This window comes from Condylura cristata, unplaced genomic scaffold (genome assembly GCF_000260355.1).
Source record: "Condylura cristata isolate star-nosed mole 26May11 unplaced genomic scaffold, ConCri1.0 scaffold00032, whole genome shotgun sequence".
Taxonomy (NCBI): domain Eukaryota; kingdom Metazoa; phylum Chordata; class Mammalia; order Eulipotyphla; family Talpidae; genus Condylura; species Condylura cristata.
This window is the reverse complement of record NW_004567133.1, coordinates 16,485,287-16,491,286: the sequence shown is the minus strand read 5'-3', so window position 1 is coordinate 16,491,286 and position 6,000 is coordinate 16,485,287.

Below are 6,000 nucleotides of genomic sequence, written 5' to 3'. Positions count from 1 at the left end.
CCTCCCAGTTTGGAGTCGGGATCTGGGTCCCGGGCCCCGGGGCCTTGCCGCCCGGCCCCCAGTCTGGCTCCGCCCCCCAGACCCTCACCTGCGCTGTCGGACCTGCCGAGCTCCTCCCTCAGACCCTCCCACGCCGCTGCTACCGCGGACCCTCACTTGAGCGCCCACAGGTCCTCGTCGGAGCCTGCCTCCGTCTCCCCAGACCTCCCCCTGCTCCCTGGGACCCCAGCCCAGCCCTGCCCAAGGCGCTGCCTCTCACCCACTCCTCACTCCCCACCCGCCACCCCCCTTCTCCCTCCAGGCGCCTCCCAGACTCTGTTCTCCTCTCTGCCTGCCTCTCTCTTTAGCCCCAATCCTCCGTCTCTCCCCACACCGCGCCCCAGCTTCCCACTCCAGCCTGGTGCTCCAGGAGCCTGCTGGCTGGCCCCTTCTGCATCTTCCCCTACCTGCCGGGATGCAGCCTGGGCGGGAAACCTGCGGGAGCGGTCTCCTCCTCTAACCCAACCCAGTCCTGAGAGGCTGCCTTAGCCCTGTGCACCTCACTTTCCTATGCTGTAAGATGAGGACACTTATAGCTACCAACCCCAGAAGGCCATGAGGACCAGCTGGGGTGACGGGGTAGAAGGACTTGGTGACTCAGAGGAATTAGCGCATCGCTATTCTCAAAATAGGTGGGAAACAAACGAATGTGGAAGGGGGAGTACCTTTAAGTATTTTCTCCTTAATGTAATTATGACTCGTGAATGATGAGTTATCTGCTACTTCTCTCTCTGCTCCTTGGACATGGAGACAATATGGTAGATACTCTAGGGTGGTTTCCTCAGCACCCTCTGGTCCACCTTCCCATGTCTAGACCCCTTTCAGTCAGTGGTGATGTCTGGAAGTTCAGCAGCCCCCTTGCCACCATGAAGATAAACCTCCTTATGAGTGACAATAGCAGGAAGAGAGGGGCTGAGTCTCTGATAACATCATTGAACAGCTGCTCCCCTTTGGATTACCTGCCCTCAGACTTCTTGTCGAAAAATAAAGATAAGCCTTTCCCTGTCTACGCCATCATCTTACGGAAGCTGCGCTTAGAACTGAGTGCACTGGTCCTATCCAACAGTGTGCTGTTGACTTTCAGGTCAGTACACGATACGCAGTAGCTGTGTCTTGGAGATTTGTTGATTTAATAAGTGAATTCTGCCCAAGTCTCTTCTGACAAGCTCAGAGCTTGTTTTATGTGGCAAAATCATAAGGAATCAACTTGGGGCTTCCGACATCTAGCCAGGATATCGGTACAACTAGTAAGAGTGCCGGACTGGAGAGAAATGGCCTCTATTAAGTCTCATGAGGTCACGATACTCAGCTGGCCAATTGGACTTCACAGATGTGACCTGGCATAACTGTTTCCTCGCAAAGCCTCCATCTGCCCAGTTCCTAGAGGAACTGCTGCCATACTACATATCCTTTCTGATGGAATTAATTGAGCGTGAAAAGGGACCAGTAGCCACTGGTCTCATGTCCCCACTACATGCCTGCAGGAGGCCAGGAGATAAAGGCGAGCCTCTGGGAGAGCCTCCTCCCAAATCTGGAAAATAAACCAGCACACCTGGGTTCTGCCACCGCTAACCTGCTGAGCCTCCATTTCCTTGTCTGCAAAAGGGCAAACGCTCTTCTAGAAGTTACTGCAGTGACTGCCCACCTTCTGAAGTTGCCAGGTACATCAATTATTCCCCTTAGAAATCTTCACACCAATCCAATGAGAAAAGTATGTTTTGCGCCCCACCCCATTCTTAAAATTGGTACGAGTGGTCTCCCCCCCCAAAACATACACAATGACGTACACTGTTTGGTGGGTTTGGACATATGCATACATTTGTGTGCCCATCATCGCAGCCAAGATAATACACACATTCACCACTTCCCAAGCTTCCCCACTCTCTCTGTTGTCACTTTGGTTTGGTTTTGTGATAAGCACATTTAACCTGAGCTGTCCCCTCGGAATCCATTTTGAAGTGCACGGGGCAATATTGTTCATGTAGACATGGTGTTGTCTAGCAGATAGATCTCTTGAACTTTCTCATCCAGCAGAGCTGACTTTCTACCTATGAGCACAGTTCCTCATCAGACTCTCCCCCAACCTCTGGAACTCCTCACACAAGAGGAACCATGCAGTATTTGTCCTTCTGTTACTGCCTTGTTTCACTTGGTTTAATGTCCTCCAAGCCCATCATGTTGTTTTAAGTTAGTAGGACTTGCTCTTTTTTAAGACTGAGTAATATTCCCTAATCTGTGTATTTACTACATTTGCCCATTCAGCTGTCAGTGGGCGCCTGGGTTGTCCCCCTAGCTTGCCCTTCGTGAATAACACAGCAATATAGAAAGTATGCCGAATACGCCTGTGATGTTTCAGATGGAACACAAAGGCCCAGAGAAGTTGAGGAAGTGAAGCAACAACACACAGCTATCACTAGAAGAGCCAGCATTCAAATGGGCTTATCTAACTCCAGAGAGAGCTTTGAACACGGGGTTGGTTTCATTCGGGGAGCAAGAGCAGGACTAACACTTAAGGATACTTGGCCCATGTTTAGTACCTGGAATTGGCTAGAAATGACTTCATATGGGAGAATCAGTGACGCTTCACTTCCAGTACCACCTCCATCGAGCTCCGCCTGCATGACCCTCCGTGAAATTTTTACTTCTCTGAGCTTCAATTTTCTTCTCTGGAAAGATGTGTGGAAAGCTGCCAAACTCACAGTTATCTTCACATGACATGAGGCGATGCCTGGTCTGTTTGGACTGCTGTCACGGAGCATCACAGTCTCAGGGATTATAAATAGCAGAGCCTGATTTCTGGGGTTCTAGATGCTAGGGAGGCCAACACAGGAGCGCCAGCAGAGTCTGTGTCTGGTGAGGACCTGCTTCCTGACTCCCGGGGACTTGCTGCTACGTCTTCACACGCCACCATCTCTTTATAAAGGACACTGAGTCCACTTTCACTGCTCTTAATCGTGATTTAATCAGCTCAAAGTCCCACCTCCAAATGCCACCCCATTGAGAGTTAGGAGGAATAGGTGGGGTGGGGAGGACATAAACATTCAATCCATAGCAGACAGAGGTTCTGTGCCCAGAACCTGCACACAGTAGGTGCTCAATACATGCTCAGTAGGGGTTAGCAGCCCCTCCCCCATGCAGCCTGCTTCTCACTGTGATAGGGTTGCAGGCAGAAGACAGATGTCTTCTCCATTTTCCAGGTCACTAGTCTCAGAGGGTCAGGTGTTGGCCTCAAACTGCTCGTATGCTGCCTGCATACACCCCCAGCCATGCCACTGGGAAATCAGCTTCCCGGGGCAGATTGCTTTGCACCCCACACTTTCTCTGGGGGCCCCAGCAAGTGCCTGAGCCTGGAGAACATCCCTCTAACAATCAATCTGCTGCAGTTACAACAGCTGCCTGGCCCAGCCGCCTGCTGGCTTGGCCTCCCCACCCCTGGCCAGGAACACTGCTGGGGTGGGGCGGGGGAGGCGGGAGGGCTTTGTCAGGACAGGTGCTGGTGAGGATGTGGGGTAGTGATCCCTACGACCTTGATGGTGGGAGAGTAGCGTGTGATGAACAGTTCCTTAAAATGTGAGCCAGAAGTAACCACGCGACCCGCAATTTCACCCCAAAAGAAGAGAAGCACACGACCACCGAAGACTGGTTCTCAAAGGTTCCTAGCTGCGCTACTCACAATAGCCAAGATTAGAGAAATGAGCCCACCCGCTGGAGAATGTGCAGACTGTGCAGACGGAAGGCAGCCCATCCCCGCCCAGATGCCACGGTAGCTGAGCAGCCCATCCCCGCCCAGATGCCACGGTAGCTCAGCTACGGGAGGAGCCCAGCGCCGGGGGCCTTGGAAACAAGCCCCAGCTACACCCCCCGCTTATACCCTCGGTCCAGAGAAGGCGGGAGCCAGGACAAGGCTGCTAGCAGCTGGGAGGGCGCCTGCTTAGGATTCGCCAGAGAAGCAGACCCCATCGGAGAGGTGCGTACAGTTATTACTGTTTGTTTCTCCATACAGAGGCTGGGAAGCGTCAGGATCGCCAGCTGCCAGCCGGAGCGTCCGAAGTCCCGAGAACCAGCAGATCCTACGGTGTGAATCCCAGTCCAGTTCGCCTCAGGAGGAGACGAGGTGGAATGCGATGTTGGGGACCACCGCCCTTCTCGAACTTCTGCTCTAGGGGGCTGCGCAGGCTGGGCTCGGAGCTCTCCTGTCCCGGAGCGCAGCCGGGGCCCCTGAGCCCACCTGCAGATGCCAGCGGAAGCACCCCTCACGCACCCAGAAGGAGGTTCCCCTGGCGCCCCCCAGGGCCTGCGGGCTGACACCAGCAGTGGCCACAGAGGGAAGGAGGAATGACTGTAAGTGGACACGAGGCTGCCTCTGAGAGTGAAACAAATGTTCTAAATTCAATTGGGGGATGTTGCACAGCCTGTAGGTAAGCTAAAAGCCACCGCGTTTGTGGACACGTGCGAACTTCCTACTCCGATGTGTGGCTCACCGGGCCACGCAGAGAGGTGCAGGGGACACCCCGATTCCCCTCACAAGACCCGCTTACTCTGTGTGTCGGACGCCGCGCAGCTTCATCACCCTGAACACACATTCCCGGGGCCACCCACGGTCAGCGGAGGGCCGTGGGGCAGCCCGCCCTGCCTGGGGCACCCCTCAGGGGCAAAGCCTCTGAAGCCTCGGTTTCTCCATCTGCAGAGGGTGAAAGGGCAGAACTGGCCCGGAGATCGTGAGCATGTGACCTGCAGCCACACACGCAAGCTCGGAGCAGAGCCTGGTAACCCCGAGAAGCAGCCCGAAACTAGTCAGCGTGGGCTGTTCGTGCAGGTCCCTCTCTAGAGAGCACGACAGGCGGCCCAGGGGACCCGCAAGGTCGCACCACTGACGGGACATTCCAACCAGGCGCGGCCTCAGAAGTGGGACCCGTGCCACCGCCCGAGTAGCCCTGCCCGAGTAGCCCTCCGACCAAGCAGGTCTGACGTCATCAGCTCCCCCGTAGCAGACAGCACCCCACTTGCCCCGTCCTCCCAGAGCATGTTTGCTGCTCCCGAGGAAACAGTTTCTCCAATTATTAGTGCCAGAATCGACACGTCGGCCCTCCCTGGGGGCGCAGCGGGTTAAAGCACTGCACTGAGAAGCTTAAGCCACTTCAGCACGAGTTCGATCCCCGCCTGCCCCGGAGGTGACCCACAGGGCGCAGCAGACCTCTCCTGACCCGCCCGCTGCTCCCCTCAGCAGTGTACTTCGTCGATCTGCCTGTTCTGCTCCCCACTCTGTCTCTGGTGAAGCCTCTCACTGCCCCTGCCCCTCTGGCCTGTCCCCCAGTTCTGTGTGCACAAATAAATAAATCTTTAAAAAAAAAAAATAAGATTGACACATCAGGCCACACCAGCCTCAGCTGGCTCCCCAGTGTCCTGCCAGGCCAGCTTGCACCGGCCGGGCTAGAAATGAACTGATAGAGATTCTGAGCATCACAAGGAGGGCGTCGCCACCAGCCAGCTCTCTGAGGGCACGTTCCCTTGAAACCACGGGCTGCTGCGTGCTGACACCCATACCCCAGCCAGGACTTGCACTCAGCTTCTGCGAAGGACACGTGGCCTTCATGCTGCCTCACTGAGCAGGGCCAGGAGAGGACAGCGGCTCCGGAACCCTAGCGCTGGGAGACAGTGGAGCCTCGGCCCACCGCCTTGAAGGCGGGCCACAGGGACACGGGGGCAGCTTGGCCAGACAGCAAGTACTGGATATGACGTCATATGCCAGGCTCTAAGGATGGGCCAGGAATTGGACACGGTCCCCTTCCTCCTCCAAGGAGCTCACACAGTCCTGGGGACACAGAAGAGGAAGGAAGGGGTACGGCAAGGTGCTACACTAGGCCGAAGCTGTGCTATTTGGTGGTGACATCGGTGGAGAGCTCACAAAGTGCCTCCACCCCCAGGCGCTCAGGTGGCCCCGTCCCGTGTCCACCCAGAACA